This window comes from Orcinus orca, chromosome 11, assembly GCF_937001465.1.
Source record: "Orcinus orca chromosome 11, mOrcOrc1.1, whole genome shotgun sequence".
Taxonomy (NCBI): domain Eukaryota; kingdom Metazoa; phylum Chordata; class Mammalia; order Artiodactyla; family Delphinidae; genus Orcinus; species Orcinus orca.
In genome coordinates this window covers 51,630,959-51,648,074 of record NC_064569.1, presented here as the reverse complement: position 1 = coordinate 51,648,074, position 17,116 = coordinate 51,630,959, and the positions used below count along the sequence as shown (strand labels likewise).

The 17,116-nt window shown below is 41.4% G+C and overlaps 5 pseudogenes; 4 read left to right on the top strand and 1 right to left on the bottom strand.

The window, feature by feature from the left end:
* Nucleotides 1-48: 48 nt before the first annotated feature.
* On the bottom strand, nt 49-3,628 carry LOC101269979 (hsc70-interacting protein-like; annotated as a pseudogene).
* A 2,815-nt stretch (nt 3,629-6,443) lies between these two features.
* Nucleotides 6,444-7,304, top strand: LOC117203953 (cytochrome c oxidase subunit 2-like; annotated as a pseudogene).
* LOC117203954 (ATP synthase subunit a-like) lies at nt 7,300-8,766 on the top strand (annotated as a pseudogene).
* Nucleotides 8,767-8,779: 13 nt separating this feature from the next.
* Nucleotides 8,780-13,737, top strand: LOC117203926 (NADH-ubiquinone oxidoreductase chain 5-like; annotated as a pseudogene).
* Nucleotides 13,738-13,923: 186 nt separating this feature from the next.
* On the top strand, nt 13,924-15,113 carry LOC117203952 (cytochrome b-like; annotated as a pseudogene).
* The last annotated feature ends 2,003 nt before the right edge of the window (nt 15,114-17,116 follow it).

Sequence of the window (17,116 nt, the reverse complement as noted above, 5' to 3'; positions counted from 1 at the left end):
CTGTAGTTGCTGAATTCACATTTAATTGTACTTTATTTTTTTAAATTGTTTAAAGTTTTTAATTTCTAGTAGGAAAACATTATCTGAATGAATACCCTAATGGCAAACCACTGTAAAATATTTCAGCTGCATTTGGGGCAGAGGGGTAGGGATTATCCTCAAGGCACCCCAGCTTTCTTCATGAGAAGGTCAGAGGTACACGGTTTGTATTACTGTGACATCCATTAGGTGATCTAAGTTGCTTTACCTTCAGCAGGGGCTTTATTTGTCAGAGGGCATTATGCTTGACCTCCAAATTTGGCCAACAACTTACTGATGAGATTCATAACCTTTGGGTTGCTCTGATATGTTGACATATTTGCTGGGTTCTGAGCCACATCCTGGAAGGCCACCATAACTTCTGGACCCTGCATGGCTGCAAGAACCTCTGGATCACTAAGAATTTCATTGAGCCCAGGCATTCCTGCCATTCCAGGCATGCCCCCCCCCCCATTCCAGGCATTCCTCCAGGAAAATTACCAGGATTCCCCAAGAAACCACCTGGAAAAGAGCCATACTGAGCTCCTGACTGTCGTCTGGCTTCTTCCTCCCTCTGGGCTCTCTCATGTTCTTCCAGAGCCTTCTTGACACTTTCTACTCTTTCTTTGATCTCTCTCCCTTCACGTTTTCGCTCATGCTTTCTCCGACGTTCAGCAATTTTCTGGGCCCTTGGTTGAACTTCTTTCAGCATTGCACTAGTGTCTTCAACATAATCCAGCTTACAGGCAAGGGCAAGATCATGGGCAGCTTCTTCCCAATGGTCCAAAAGTCTGTGCATTTTCCCTCGCCATTTGTATGGCTGAGCTGAATCGGGATTTATTTCAATAGCTCTGTCACAGTCTCGGATGGCAGCGTTTGGCTTCTGTAATTTGAGGAAGACACTTGCTCTCTTGGCATACAGAATGGCCAAACGAGGATTTAGCTTGATGGCATCTGTGAACAAGTCATGGCTTTCTGTAGTTCACCATCATTTAAGGCATCAACGGCAGCCACTTCTTTATCATTTGCCTGATCCGTCATCTCCTCAGTTATCTCTACATTTTCATCTCCCATTTCTGGAGGGGCATCAGTGTCTGGTTCATTCACACCTTCATTGTCAATTTCTAGATCACTTTCCTCACTTGATGGTTCATCTGTCTTTATGTTTTCCTCCACCTTCTTACTATCTGTTTTTTCTTCCTTGGTATTTGCTTCCAATTTAGTTTTATGAGTAGCAGGTGGTATTTTACTCCCCCATGCTCTCCACCCACTCCCTCAGGAAGCACATTTCCTCGGTGTGCAGAACACTCGGGTCCTGCTTGCACATTTTCACGAAGGCTCGAGGCTCGCTCACTTTGCGCGGGTCCACTGTCCGAGGCGGCGGGAGGCGGCGGGAGGCGGCGGGAGGCGGCGGGCGCGGCGGAGGCCGCGGCCAGATTCCAGCAATCAAACATTTTAGAAACACAATGTTGAACTGCAGTATGACTCCATTTTCAAAACAGACAAAACTAAACAATATGCCATTGGGGACACACACAAAAGCAATGGTTTCTCTGTGAAGATGTTAAGGAATGGGGCTGGGAGGCATTCACTGGGACATTAGGATTTCAAAAGAACTGACGATGTCCTATTTCTTAAACTGGGCGGTGGGTTCAAGAGTATTTTTTTTTCTCTAAATATATTCTCTTGTGTGCACAAAGTATTCCTAATAAACATGAAAATAAATCTTAATATTCACTACAAAAAATCAGTAAGGAATGTGATCAGGTGATCCCCCAAAGAAATCAATAACTAATAAGTTGATTTTTAAATCTTCAAACTTACTAGTAGTCAAATAGTTGTAAAATTTTTTAACATAAAATTTTAAAATGAGTAGTGTTCTTCAGCACTCAGGTTAACGAAGTTATTTTTAAAATAATACTTAATGCCTGTGTTAATGCAATGAGATGGACATAGTTATACTCTGCTGGAAGCGTAAATCAGCACGAGTTTTCTAAAAAGCTGTTTGATGACATATATCAGAAAGCCTTAAAAGTTGTTCCTTTGATTCAGTAATTCCATGAAATCTCATAAAATCACAAGAGATTGATTCAAAGATTTAGACTCTATATAGCGTTGTACACAAGTAGCCAAAAATGCAAAAACATTTATACATTCATGCAACAAATATTTATTGAGCACCTACTATGTGCCAAGTAGTGTTTGGGGCACCTGCAATACATTGGTGAACAAAATTGACAAAAATCTCTACCCTCATGGAATTTACATTACAGTGGGAGGAGTAGATAATAAATGGTAAACTTAGTAAATAAAGTATAATAGTACATGAGAAAATAATAGACGCTGTGGAAAAAAAAAAAGACAAAGCAGAGCAAGATAAGAGCAATCAGGAGTGGCTGGAGGCAAGACAAAAAGGAACAGTTTGCTTCATTAAGAAGATGACGCCTGAGCACAAGATTCTAAGGAGGTGAGAAATCTGGATAGTGGGTCTTTGGGCATTCCAGGCAGAGGGAACAGCTAGTGCAAAGGCCCAGGGGCACAGCTTGTCTGACAATTAGAAAAACAGCAGGGAGTCCAGTGGGGCTGGTGTGGCCTGGGCAGGGAGAAGAATAGGAGATGAAGCCAGAGAGGTAAGAGTTGGGGGCAACCTTGAAGGGCCTCCAAGGCCATCATAAGGATGTAAGCTTTTACTCTTAGCAAAATGGGGAGCTCTTGCAATGTTTGGAGCAGAGAGCTATGATGTGACTTATATTTTTAAAAGATCAAACAATGTTCAAACAATAGATCAATGACTAAATAAATTACAGTAAGTCTTTGCTTGTTCAGAGTAGGAGCTCAGAAAATATTTGGAGAACAAATGTATACACTAAAATATCACACAACCATTAAAGATTATAACTGCAATGAATATTCAGGGACATGGAAAAATTCTTATGCATATTAAATGAAAAAAATATGGTTAAAAAATTATGGCTCCAATTTTGAATAGATAGATAGGTATGTAGATAATTGATAGACAATAGAAAGAGAAATAGATTTTTAAAAAAAAACTATAGGGAGATACCATCTAATACAAAATGGTTTTAAGTAAATGGTGAAATTACAGGCGTTCTTATAGTATTTGTTGTATTTGGGGTATTTCTGGATTTTTTTTTTTTTTTTTTAAGCAGAGGTCTTCCTAGAAGCCCATATGATTTAAATTTATTTATTTATGGCTGTGTTGGGTCTTTGTTTCTGTGCAAGGGCTTTCTCTAGTTGTGGCAAGCAGGGGCCACTCTTCATCACGGTGCGCAGGCCTGTCACTATCGCGGCCTCTCTTGTTGCAGAGCATAGGCTCCAGACGCGCAGGCTCAGTAATTGTAGCTCACGGGCCCAGTTGCTCCGTGGCATGTGGGATCTTCCCAGACCAGGGCTCGAACCCGTGTACCCTACATTAGCAGGCAGATTCTCAACCACTGCACCACCAGGGAAGCCCTATTTCTGGATTTTTTAAGAATAATAATGTATTACTTTCATAATCATAAAAAAATAAATTTATATTTTTAAAACCTACCATAAGCATATGGTATTCTTTGTAATTTCTATGCTGAATGTCAGGAAACATATCCATCGATCAAAATTATTAGATTTTTTTCTGGGTTCCTGGGAAAATGGAAGGTATTTGATATTCATTGGCTGAATTTAACGGCAGGCAGCCTGCAGTTCATCAGTGAGGCTGTCACCAGTAGTTCAATAAATCCATTGGAATCACTACAGAAGAATTCTAATGGGATCATGGAAACAATTTGGCTGGTAGAAAACAAATGATTAAAAAGTCATTACATTATCTACACAGGCAGGAGAATTGCCTAATTTAACCACGAAAGTCACTACAAAAGACCAAAATAATTACACTGTAAATGGATACCCCAAATAAGGGAATCATTTGATTTTAATGATATCCAGAGAGAAAATTATAGGTGCAGGGTGAGTTTGCCAGAGCTGCGTAGAACAGCTCATTAGCGCCTTCACTGGATTCAATCGACTGCTCATTTGAATCTGAGGCGCCCAGTCCCCCTCATGGGAGCCCCTTCTTGTTAATTTCATTTTGGTGTCTGGGTCTGATGTCTTCAGATGCCTGAGTCTCACTGAAGGCATGCCAGAGGACAGATGAGAAGTATCTCCTTTTAAGTTCCTACCAGGCTCAGTCTGTAGCAGCATATCAGCCTCTGTGGCCAAGAACATGTTGAACCACCAGAAACATGTAGTAATTTGGTCCATGAGGCATATGGAGTGATGAACCAAAAAAGAGTCCTTAAGAGAACCAAAAGAGGGATTCCCATGAAACATTTGCAAAGCTCCCAGAAACATGCTTTCTCTCCCTCAAGGGAAGGTTCCATGTCCACTATTTCCTGAGGAGCTGGAGGGTGCCCTGTGTTCAATAGAATCTTCAGATCCAAAGTGTCTTACCCAGCAAAGGTGGCTGCAGAATTAAATTGTTGCTCATTTATTTAATCATCTGACAGATATTCATTGAATTCCTACCAGGTATCATTTGAGGATGAATAAGTCCCTGCACTAAAAAGCGAATCATTGGGGGCTTCCCTGGTGGCACAGTGGTTGAGAGTGCGACTGCCGATGCAGGGGACGTGGGTTCGTGCCCCGGTCCGGGAGGATCCCACGTGCCGCGGAGCGGCTGGGCCCGTGAGCCATGGCCGCTGAGCCTGCGCATCTGGAGCCTGTGCTCTGCAGCGGGAGAGGCCACAGCAGTGAGAGGCCCACATACCGCAAAAAAAAAAAAAGTTTGAAAAAAAAAAGCGCGAATCATTCAGGGACTTCCCTGGTGGTGCAGTGGTTAAGAATCCACCTGCCAATGGAGGGGACACGGGTTCGAGCCCTGGTCCAGGAAGATCCCACATGCCGCAGAGCAACTAAGCCCATGCACCACAACTACTGAGCCTGCACTCTAGAGCCCGCGAGTCACAACTACTGAGCCCGCGTGCCACAACGACTGAAGCCCGCGCACCTAAAGCCCATGCTCCACAACACGAGAAGCCATCACAGCGAGAAGCCCACGCACCTCAACAAAGAGTAGCCCCCGTTTGCTGCAACTAGAGAAAGCCTGCGTGCAGCAAGACCCAATGCAGCCAAAAATAAATAAATAAATAATTTTTTTTAAGTGAATCGTTTAGAAAGGAAAGCAGACAATAGCAAAGATCAATAAAACTAAAAGCTGGTTCTTTGAGACGATAAACAAAACTGATAAGCCAGACTCATCAAGAAAAAAAGGGAGAAGACCCAAATCAATACAATTAAAAATGAAAAAGGAGAAGTAACAACTGACACTGCAGAAATACAAAGGATCATGAGAGATTACTACAAGCAGCTATATGCCAATAAAATGGACAACCTGGAAGAAATGGACAAATTCTTAGAAATGCACAACCTTCTGAGACTGAACAAGGAAGAAATAGAAAATATGAGCAGACCAATCACAAGCACTGAAATTGAAACTGTGATTAAAAATCTTCCAGCAAACAAAAGCCCAGGACCAGATGGCTTCACAGGTGAATTCTATCAAACATTTAGAGAAGAGCTAACACCTATCCTTCTCAAACTCTTCCAAAGTATAGCAGAGAAGGAACACTCACACTCATTCTACAAGGCCACCATCACCCTACCTGGGTTTGGGATGATCTCACACATTGCACCTTACTACTCAGGAAAAAAAGAGCCTTTCGGATATATGGGTATGGTATGAGCTATAATATCAATTGGGTTCTTAGGTTTTATTGTATAGGCCCATCACATATTCACAGTAGGTATGGACATTGATACGCGAGCATACTTTACATCAGCTACTATAATTATTGCCATCCCTACAGGGGTAAAAGTATTTAGCTGATTGGCAACATTCCACGGAGGCAATATTCAATGATCACCGGCCCTGATGTGAGCCTTGGGTTTCATTTTCCTTTTCACAGTCGGTGGACTAACAGGTATCGTCCTAGCTAATTCATCATTAGACACTGTACTTCATGATACCTACTATGTAGTCGCACACTTTCACTATGTGCTCTCAATGGGAGCTGTTTTTGCTATCATAGGAGGACTTGTACACTGATTTCCACTATTCTCAGGGTATACACTCAACTTGACATGAGCAAAAATTCACTTTGTGATCATATTCGTGGATGTCAACATAACCTTCTTCCCACAACATTTCCTAGGCTAATCGGGCATGCCTCGATGAAACTCTGACTATCCAGACACCTGTACAACATGGAATACCATCTCATCAACAGGCTCATTCATCTCATTAACAGCGGTCATACTGAGTCTTCATTATCTGAGAAGCATTCACATCCAAACGAGAAGTATTAGCAGTAGAGCTTACTATCACAAATTTAGAATGACTAAATGGATGTCCTCCAACATATCATACATTCGAAGAACCAACCTACATTAATCTAAAATAGTCAAGAAAGGAAGGAATCAAACCCTCTCTTATCGGTTTCAAGCCAACATCATAGCCACTATGTCTTTCTTCATGAACTAGGTATTAGTAAAATTTTATATAACTTTGTCGAAGTTAAGTCACAAGTGAAAATACTGTATATCTCTATGGCATACCCCTTCCAACTAGGTTTTCAAGATGCAACATCACCCATCATAGAAGAACTGCTACATTTTCACGACCACACACTAATAATTGTTTTCCTAATTAGCTCCTTAGTCCTCTATATCATTACACTAATACTTACAACTAAGCTAACACATACTAGCACAACAGATGCCCAAGAGGTGGAGACTATTTGGACTATCCTGCCGGCCATTATCTTAATCTTAATCGTCCTGCCATCATTACGAACTCTTTATATGGTAGATGAAATCAACAGCCCATCTCTTACTGTAAAAACTATAGGCCATGAATGATACTGAAGCTATGAATACACTGAATACAAAGACCTAAACTTTGATTCCTATATAATCCCAACACCAGACCTAAAACCAGGAGAACTACGACTACTAGGAGTAGATACCGAGTAATTTTACCTATAGAGATAACAATCCGAGTACTAATTTCCTCCGAAGACGTACTACACTCATGAGCCATACCCTCCTTGGGCCTAAAGACAGACGCCATCCCAGGGCACCTACACCAAACAACCCTAATATCAACATGACCAGGCTTGTTCTACGGACAGTGTTCAGAGATCTGTGGGTCAAACCACAGCTTCATGCCAATTGTTCTTGAACTAGTGCCCCTAAAATACTTCAAGAAATGCTCAGCGTCTATACTATAAACTCATTAAGAAGCTAGATTAGCGTTAACCTTTTAAGTTAAAAATTGAGAGCCAAAGTACTCCTTGATGACATGCCACAACTAGATATATCAACATTTGTTACTATTTCATCTATATTTCTAACACTATTTATTATATTTCAACTAAAAATCTCAAAGCACATCTACTACCCCAACCCAAAATCAACACTCACTACAATACAAAAACAACATGCCCCTTGAGAAACGGTATGAACGAAACTCTATTTGCCCCTTTCGTAACCCCAGTAATAGGCATCCCTGTAGTCATCCTGATTGTTATATTCCCAAGTATTCTATCCCCAACATCAAAATGACTAATTAATAATCGCATAATCTCCCTTCAACAGTGATTAATTCAACTCACATCAAAGCAAATAATAGGTATTCATAATCATAACGGACAAACCTGATCGCTAATACTAATATCACTCATTCTAGTTATCGGCTCAACCAATCTCCTTGGACTATTACCCCACTCATTTATACCCACCACACAGCTCCCAGTAAATGTAGGAATAGCCATCCCTCTATGAGCCAGTGCCGTCATTACGGGCCTCCGTAATAAAACAAAAGCATCCCCAGCCCACTTCTTACCACAAGGCACACCCACTTTCCTCATCCCTATGCTAGTAATTATCGAAACTATTAGCCTATTCAGCCAGCCAGTAGCACTGGCAGTACGACTAACAGCCAGTATTACGGCAGGCCACTTACTAATACACCTAATCGGGGAGACAACCCTCGTGCTAGAAAGCACCAGCACATTCACAGCTCTTATTACATTTACTGTTCTCACCCTACTCACCATCCTTGAATTTGCTGTCGCTATAATTCAAGCCCATGTATTTACCCTCTTAGTAAGCTTATACCTGCACGACAACACATAACGACCCACCAAACCCACACGTATCACATAGTAAACCCCAGTGCCTGACGCCTCACAGGAGCTCTTTCAGCACTTCTCGTAACGTGAGGCCTCATCATGTGATTCCACTTCAACTCAATAGTTCTTCTAATACTGGGCCTACTAACTAATATTCTAACAGTATATCAATGATGACAAGACGTCATTCGAGAAAGCACTTTCCAAGGCCACCACACACCAACCGTCCAAAAGGGACTTCGATACGGAATAATCTTATTTATCATCTCAGAAGTCCTACTTTTTACCAGCTTTTTTTGAGCCTTCTACCACTCAAGCCTCGCCCCCCACTCCTGAACTAGGTGGATGCTGGCCACCAACAGGCACTCACCCCTTAAACCCCCTAGAAGTACCCCTCCTTAACACTTCTGTGCTATTAGCCTCTGGCGTATGCATTACCTGAGCCCATCATAGCCTTATAGAAGGAAATCACAAGCACATACTCCAAGCCCTTTTTATTATAATTGCCCTCGGTGTTTATTTTACACTCCTAGAAACGTCAGAGTATTACGAAGCCCCCTTTACAATCTCAGATGGAGTCTATGGATCAACTTTGTTCGAAGCACAGGATTCCACGGACTGCAGGTAATTATTGGATCTACTTTTCTTATTGTTTGTTTCCTGTGCCAACTAAAATTCCACTTCACATCCACCCACCACTTCGGCTTCGAAGCTGCTGCTTGATACTGACATTCTGTAGATGTTGCATGACTATTTCTTTACGTATCTACCTATTGATGAAGCTCAGAGTCTTTTCAGTATTAATTAGTACAACTGACTTCCAATCTGCTAGTTTCGGTACACCCCGAAAAAGAACAATAAACCTAATACTGACCTTATTAACAGACACAATACTAGCCTCATTACTCCTACTTATCGCCTTCTGACTTCCTCAACTAAACCCTACGCAGAAAAAATAAGTCCCTACGAATGCAGATCTGACCCTATAGGGTCCGCCTGCTTACCCTTTCCATAAAATTTTTCCTAGTAGCAATCACTTTCCTTCTTTTTGACCTAGAAATTGCCCTCCTACTACCCCTCCCCTGAGCAGCCCAAGCAACCTAAAAACAATACTTATCATAGCCCTATTTTTAATTTCATTAATAGCAATTAGCCTGGCCTACGAATGAACTCAAAAGGGGTTGGAATGAGCTGAATATGGTATTTAGTTTAAAATAAAACAGTGATTTCGACTCCTTAGATTACGGCTAAACTCATAACTACCAAGTGTCCCTAGTACATGTAAACATTATTATAGCTTTCACTATATCCCTTGTAGGGTTACTAATATACCGGTCCCACCTAATATCCTCACTACTTTGCCTGGAGGGCATGATACTATCACCATTTATCCTAGCAGCCCTGACAATCTTAAACTCACATTCCACCTTAGCCAGCATAATACCAATCATCCTACTGGTACTGGCGGCCTGCAAAGCAGCCCTCGGATTAGCCCTGTTAGTAATAGTATCAAACACATGTGGGACCGATTAGGTACAAAACCTCAACCTTCTCCAATGCTAAAATTTATTATCCCCACAATCATATTAATACCTCTAAACTGGCTATCAAAAAGCAACATAATCTGAATTACCTCCACAACCCACAGCCAATTAATTAGCCTTACAAGCCTACTTCTTCTTAACCAATTCAATGACAATAGCCTCAACTACTCATTAATATTCTTCTCTGACTCCCTCTCTGCACCATTACTAATCCTAATATGACTCCTCCCACTAATATTAATAGCCAGCCAATCCCACTTACTCAAAGAATCACTCATCTGAAAAAAACTGTACATCACAATACTAATCGTGTTACAAACACTTCTAATCAGAATTCACTGCCACAGAGCTAATCCTATTTTACATTATATTTGAAGCCACGCTAGTCCCTACCCTTATTATCATTATCCGCTGGGATAACCAAACAGAACGACTGAAGGCAGGGGTTTACTTTCTATTCTACACATTAATTGGGTCACTCCCATTGCTAGTGGCATTAACATACGTACAAAACATCACAGGCTCCCTAAATGTCCTAGTACTTCAATATTGGACCCAACCACTATCCAACTCCTGATCCAACATCTTGATATGATTGGCCTGCATAATAACCTTTATAGTAAAAATGCCCCGCTACGGCCTCCACCTTTGACTACCCAAAGCACATGTAGAAGCCCCCATCGCAGGCTCCATAGTCCTTGCAGCCGTACTACTAAAACTCAGGGGCTATGGCATGCTACGAATCACGTCAATACCCAATCCCCTAACAGAATACATAGCATACCCTTTCCCTATGCTTTCCTTATGGGGAATAATCATAACTAGCTCTATTTGTCTACGTCAAACAGACCTAAAATCCCTCACTGCCTACTCCTCAGTCAGCCATATAGCACTCGTTATTGCAGCTATCCTCATTCAAACCCCTTGAAGTTACAAAGGGGCTACCGCCCTAATAACTGCTCACGGCCTCACGTCGTCTGTATTATTTTGCCTAGCAAACTCAAATTACGAGCGAACCCACAGCCGAACTATAATCTTAGCCCGAGGCCTGCAAATTCTCCTCCCACTAATAACCACTTGCTGACTATTAGCAAGCCTAACAAACCTGGCCTACCCCCAACTATTAATCTAATCGGAGAACTGTTCGTAGTTATATCAACTTTCTCATGGTCAAATCTCATTATTATCCTAATAGGAACCAATATTGTAATTACAGTCCTATACTCCATGTATATACTAATCACAACACAATGCGGCCAAACGTACACACCATATTGATAATATTATACCTTCCTTCACACGAGAACACGCTCTTACAGCTCTCCATATCCTACCACTTCTACTCCTGTCACTAAACCCTAAAATCATCTTGGGCCCCCTATACTGTAAATATAGTTTAAAAAAAAATACTAGATTGTGGATCTAGCAACAGAAGACTTATTTACCGAGAAAGTATTGCAGGAACTGCTAATTCACGCCCCCATACCTAATAGTATGGCTTTTTCAAACTTTTAAAGGATGGTAGCTATCCATTGTCTTAAGAACCAAAAAACTGGTGCAACTCCAAATAAAAGTAATTAACCTATTCCCTTCTTTTGCCTAATCACACTACGAGTACTAATTATTCCAATCATGATAACTAGTACAAACTTCTACAAAAATGATAAATATCTATCATATGTAAAAAATACCATCTTATGTGCTTTCATTACCAGTCTAATCCCAACAATAATATTCCTTCACACAGGCCAGGAAATACTCATTTCAAACTGACACTGAATTACTGTCCAAACACTTAAGTTGACACTTAGCTTCAAAATAGGTTATTTCCCACTTATATTCATACCAGTGGCATTGTTTATCACATGATCTATCATAGAATTCTCAATATGATATATACATTCAGATCCTTACATCAACCAGTTCTTCAAGTATCTACTCTTCTTCATCACCGTACTAATCCTTGTTACAGCCAACAACCTCTTCCAACTTTTTATTGGATGAGAAGGGGTAGGAATCATATCCTTCCTGCTCATCGGATGATGACATGGACGAACAGACGCAAACACAGCTGCTCTTCAAGCAATCTTATATAACCGCATAGGAGATATCGGATTCATTATATCAACGGCATGATTTTTATCCAACATAAATGCATGTGACCTACAACAAATTTTCATACTCGACCTGAGCCCTTTAAACCTCCCCCTCACAGGACTCCTACTAGCTGCAGCCGGAAAATCAGCCCAATTTGGGCTTCACCCCTGACTCCCCTCAGCAATGGAAGGTCCTACCCCAGTCTTGGCCCTACTCCACTCAAGCACAATAGTTGTAGCGGGAATTTTCCTACTTATCCGATTTTACCCTTTAACAGAAAACAACAAACTCATTCAAACAATAACGTTTTGCCTAGGAACCCTTACCACCCTATTCACAGCCATATGTGCTCTCACCCAAAATGACATTAAAAAAATGATTGCCTTCTCTACCTCAAGCCAATTAGGTCTAATGGTAGTAACAATCGGTATTAACCAACCTCATCTAGCATTTTTACATATTTGCACACGTGCTTTCTTTAAAGCCATACTATTAATGTGCTCTGGATCCATTATTCACAACCTAAACAACGAGCAGGACATTCGAACAATGGGAGGCTTATTCAAGACCTTACCCATCACTGCAACAGCCGTTATCATTGGATGTCTAGCGCTAACGGGAATACCTTTTCTCACCGGTTTTTACTCTAAAGACCTAATTATCGAAACCGCCACCACGTCTTCTACCAACGCCTGAGCCCTGTTAATAACTAACCGCTACCTCCCTCACAGCCATCTATAGCACTCGCAATATCTTCTTCACACTACTGGGACAGCCCCGCTTCTCTCCTTCAGCGCCTATCAATGAAAACAACCCCCTCTTAGTTAACTCCATCAAACGCCTGTTAATCGGAAGTATTTTTGCTGGCTTCGTCATCTCCAACAACATCGCTCCAACAACCATCCCCCTAATAACTATACCTTTGCACTTAAAACTAACTGCCCTTGGGCTTCCCTGGTGGTGCAGTGGTTGGGGGTCCGCCTGCCGATGCAGGGGAGGCGGGTTTGTGGCCCGGTCCGGGAGGATCCCGCATGCCGCGGAGAGGCTGGGCCCGTGGGCCATGGGCGCTGGGCTTAACGCGTCCGGAGCCTGTGCTCCGCAACGGGAGAGGCCGCGGCAGTGAGAGGCCTGCGTAACGCAAAAAAAAACCCAAAAAAACCTAACTGCCCTTATTGTAACAGCTATGGGCTTCGTATTAGCCTTCAAAATCAATCTTAACACACAAAACTTAAAATATACTCACCCCTCAAACTCCTCTAAATTCTCCACTCTCCTAGGATAGTTCCCCACCATCATACACCGCCTACCTTCCCATCTAAACCTATTAATAAGCCAAAGCTTAGCAACCTCCTTACTGGACTTGATCTGACTAGAAACTGTCCTACCAAAGACTACAGCCTTCATTCAACTAAAATCCTCCACACTAATCTCAAACCAAAAAGGCCTTATTAAACTATACTTTCTATCATTTCCCATTACCATCACCCTCCATATACTCCTAATTTAATTACCCCGAGTAACCTCCATAATAACCACAACACCAATAAATAACGACCAACCAGTAACAATCACCAACCAAGTACCACAGCTGTATAATGCCGCAATCCCCACAGCCTCCTCACTAAAAAACCCAGAGTCACCAGCGTTGTAAATAACCCAATCCCCCAACCCATTAAACTTAAACACAATTTCCACATCCTCATCCTTCAAAATATAATACACCATTAAAAACTCTACTATCAACCCTAAAAGAAATGCCCCCAGTACAACCTTATTAGAAACCCAAACCTCAGGATACTGTTCAGTGGCTATAGCCATTGTATAACCAAACACAACCAATATCCCCCCAAAATAGATCAAAAATACTATCAGACCCAAAAATGAACCACCAAAACCACCCACAATCAACCCTCAACCCCCATAAATAGGCGAAGGTTTTGAAGAAACCCCCGCAAAACTAATCACAAAAATAATACTTAAAATGAATACAATATGTCATCATTATTCTCACATAGACTCCAACCATGACCGATGACATGAAAAATCTTCATTGTCATTCAACTGTAAGAACACCAATGACCAACACCCGATAAACCCACCCACTGATAAAAATCCTCAACCACACATTCATTGACCTCCCTACCCCATCAAATATCTCATCATGATGAAATTTCGGTTCCTTACTAGGTATCTGCCTAATCCTACAAATCCTAACAGGCCTTTCTCTAGCAATACACTACACACCAGACACAACAACTGACTTCTCATCAGTAACACATTTGCCGAGGCATCAACTATGGCTGAATCATTCGATATATACACGCAAATGGAGCTTCCATATTTCTTATCTGCCCTTTTGTCCACGTAGGATGCGGTCTATACTATGGATCCTACACCTTTCAGGAAACATGAAATGTTGGAATTATCCTACTACTTATAGTCATAGCCACCAAATTCATAGGCTACGTCCTACCTTGAGGACAAATATCATTCTGAGGCGCAACTGTCATCACAAACCTACTCTCAGCAATCCCATATATCGGCACTACCCTCGCTGAATGGATCTAAGGTGGCTTTTCTGTAGACAACACTAACACGATTCTTCACCTTCCACTTCATTCTCCCTTTCATCATCACAGCCGTCCACCTATTATTCCTTCACGAAACAGGATCCAACAACCCCACAGGAATCCCAGCCGACATAGACAAAATCCCATTCCACCCTTACTATACAATGAAGGATATCCTGGGCACCTTACTATTAATCTTAGCTTCACTAATTTTAGTCCTATTCTCACCTGACCTGCTAGGAGACCCCGACAACTACACCCCAGCAAACCCACTCAGCACACCACCACATATCAAGCCAAAATGATATTTTCTATTCATGTATGCAATTCTATGATCAATCCCCAACAAGCTAGGAGGAGTCCTGGCCCTGCTGCTCTCAATCCTAGTCCTGGCATTTATTCCAATACTCCACACATCCAAACAACGAAGCATGATATTTCGGCCCTTCAGCCAATTCTTATTTTGAGTACTAGTGGCAGATTTACTAACACTAACAAGGATCGGAGGACAGCCCGTGGAACACCCATACATAATTATTGGACAACTTGCACCCATTGTATACTTTCTTTTAATCCTAGTGTTAATACCAGTAATTAGTCTCATTGAAAACAAGTTCCTAAAATGAAGAGCCTTTGTAGTATAACACAATACCCTGGTCTTGTAAACCGGAAAAGGAGAACAACATATCTCCCCAAGACTCAAGGAAGAAGCACTAAACTTCACCGCCAGCACCCAAAGCTGAAATTCTATATAAACTATTCTCTGAAAAAAGTATATTATAAGACATTCATAAAACTACAGTACTACGTCAGTACTAAAAATAATTCATTCTACTACATACATGCTATGTGTACTGTACATATTTGTTACCACCACATAACTGTCTTTTTCCCACGTATGTATATATGTGCATCATATGTATAATCATGTATTACATTATTTACCCCATGCCTAATGAACATGTCCATTCTATCATTAATATTACATAGTACATATATATTATTGATCGTACGCAGTACATTGAGTTAAATCAGTTTAAACCAACATGTTTGGTAACCCTGTCCGTTAGACCACGAGCTTGATCACCAGGCCACGTGAAACCATCAATGCGCTCAGCAGGTGTCCCTCTTCTCGCTCCGGGCCCATAGCTTGTGGGAATTTCTATTGGTGAACTTTATCAGACAATCTGGTTCTTACTTCAGGGCCATCTCATCTAAAATCGCCCACTCTTTCCCCTTAAATAAGACACCTCGATGGGTTAGTGACTCATCAGCCCATGCTCACACATAACTGCGGTTTCATACATTTGGTATCTTTTACTTTTGGGGGGGAAATTGCTTGGACTCAGCTAATGACCTTAAAAGGTCTTAACACAGTCAAGCAAATTGTAGCTGGACTTGTATGTATTTGTTATTTGGCTACAGCAACCTACGTTGTGCTGTCAGTTAATGGTTACAGGACATAGCACTTCACTATTCCGCCCCCCCGGCTTAAAATAGTTATATATCATAATGAATCAACCTCACCCCCCCTCCTATCATACCAATGAGCTAGTTAGACATTCACCACCCATACAGACAGACGTCCCCTTAGATTCGCCAACCATCCTATCAAAAATCTAATACTAAATCTGACATAAACCACATAATACAACCACACAAACCTCACCTACATGCAGCAAGTTAATGTAGCTTAAACATCTCATAAAGCAAGACACTGAAAATGTCTAGATGGGCTCACCAGTCCCATGAACATAAAGGTTTGGTCCCAGCCTTTCTAAAGTTTTTAATAGAATTACACATGCAAGCATCCACACCCCAGTGAGAATGCCCTCTAAGTCACTAAGATTAAAAGGAGCAGGTCTCAAGCACACCACACCAGCAGCTCACAACACCTTGCTTGACCACACCCCCACGGGAGACAGCAGTGATAAACATTAAGCCATAAACGAAAGTTTGACTAAGCCGTATTAACTAGGGTTGGTAAATTTCGTGCCAGCCACCGGGGTTATACGATTGACCCGAATTAATAGAACTACAGGGTAAAGCGTGTTAAAGAACCATACAAGATAAAGTTAAACCTTAATTAAGCTGTAAAAAGCCATAATTAAAACAAAAATAAACGATGAAAGTGACTTTAATATATTCTGATCACATGATAGCTAAGACCCAAACTGGGATTAGATACCCCACTATGCTTAGCCCTAAACCCAAATAATCATAAGAACTAGACTACTTGCCAGAGTACTACTGGCAACAGCTTAAAACTCAAAGGACCTGGCAGGGCTTCACACCCCTCTAGAGGAGCCTGTTCTATCATCGATAAACCCTAATAAACCTCACCAACCCTTGCTACTCCAGTCTATATACCTCCATCTTCAGCAAACCCTAAAAAGAAGCAAAAGTAAGCATAATTATGACACATAAAAACTTTAGGTCAAGGTGTAACCTATGGGGTGGGAAGAAATGGGCTACATTTCCTACACCAAGAACACCCTTTATCCACACTAAAGTTTTTATGAAACCTAAAAACTAAAGGAGGATTCAGCAGTAAATTAAGAGTAGAGCGCTTAATCGAATAAGGCCATGAAGCGTGCACACACCGCCCGTCACCTTCCTCAGGTTCCATGACAAAGCCACAATCCACCAACACATGCTAAACAAGTATATGAAAGGAGATAAGTCGTAACAAGGTAAG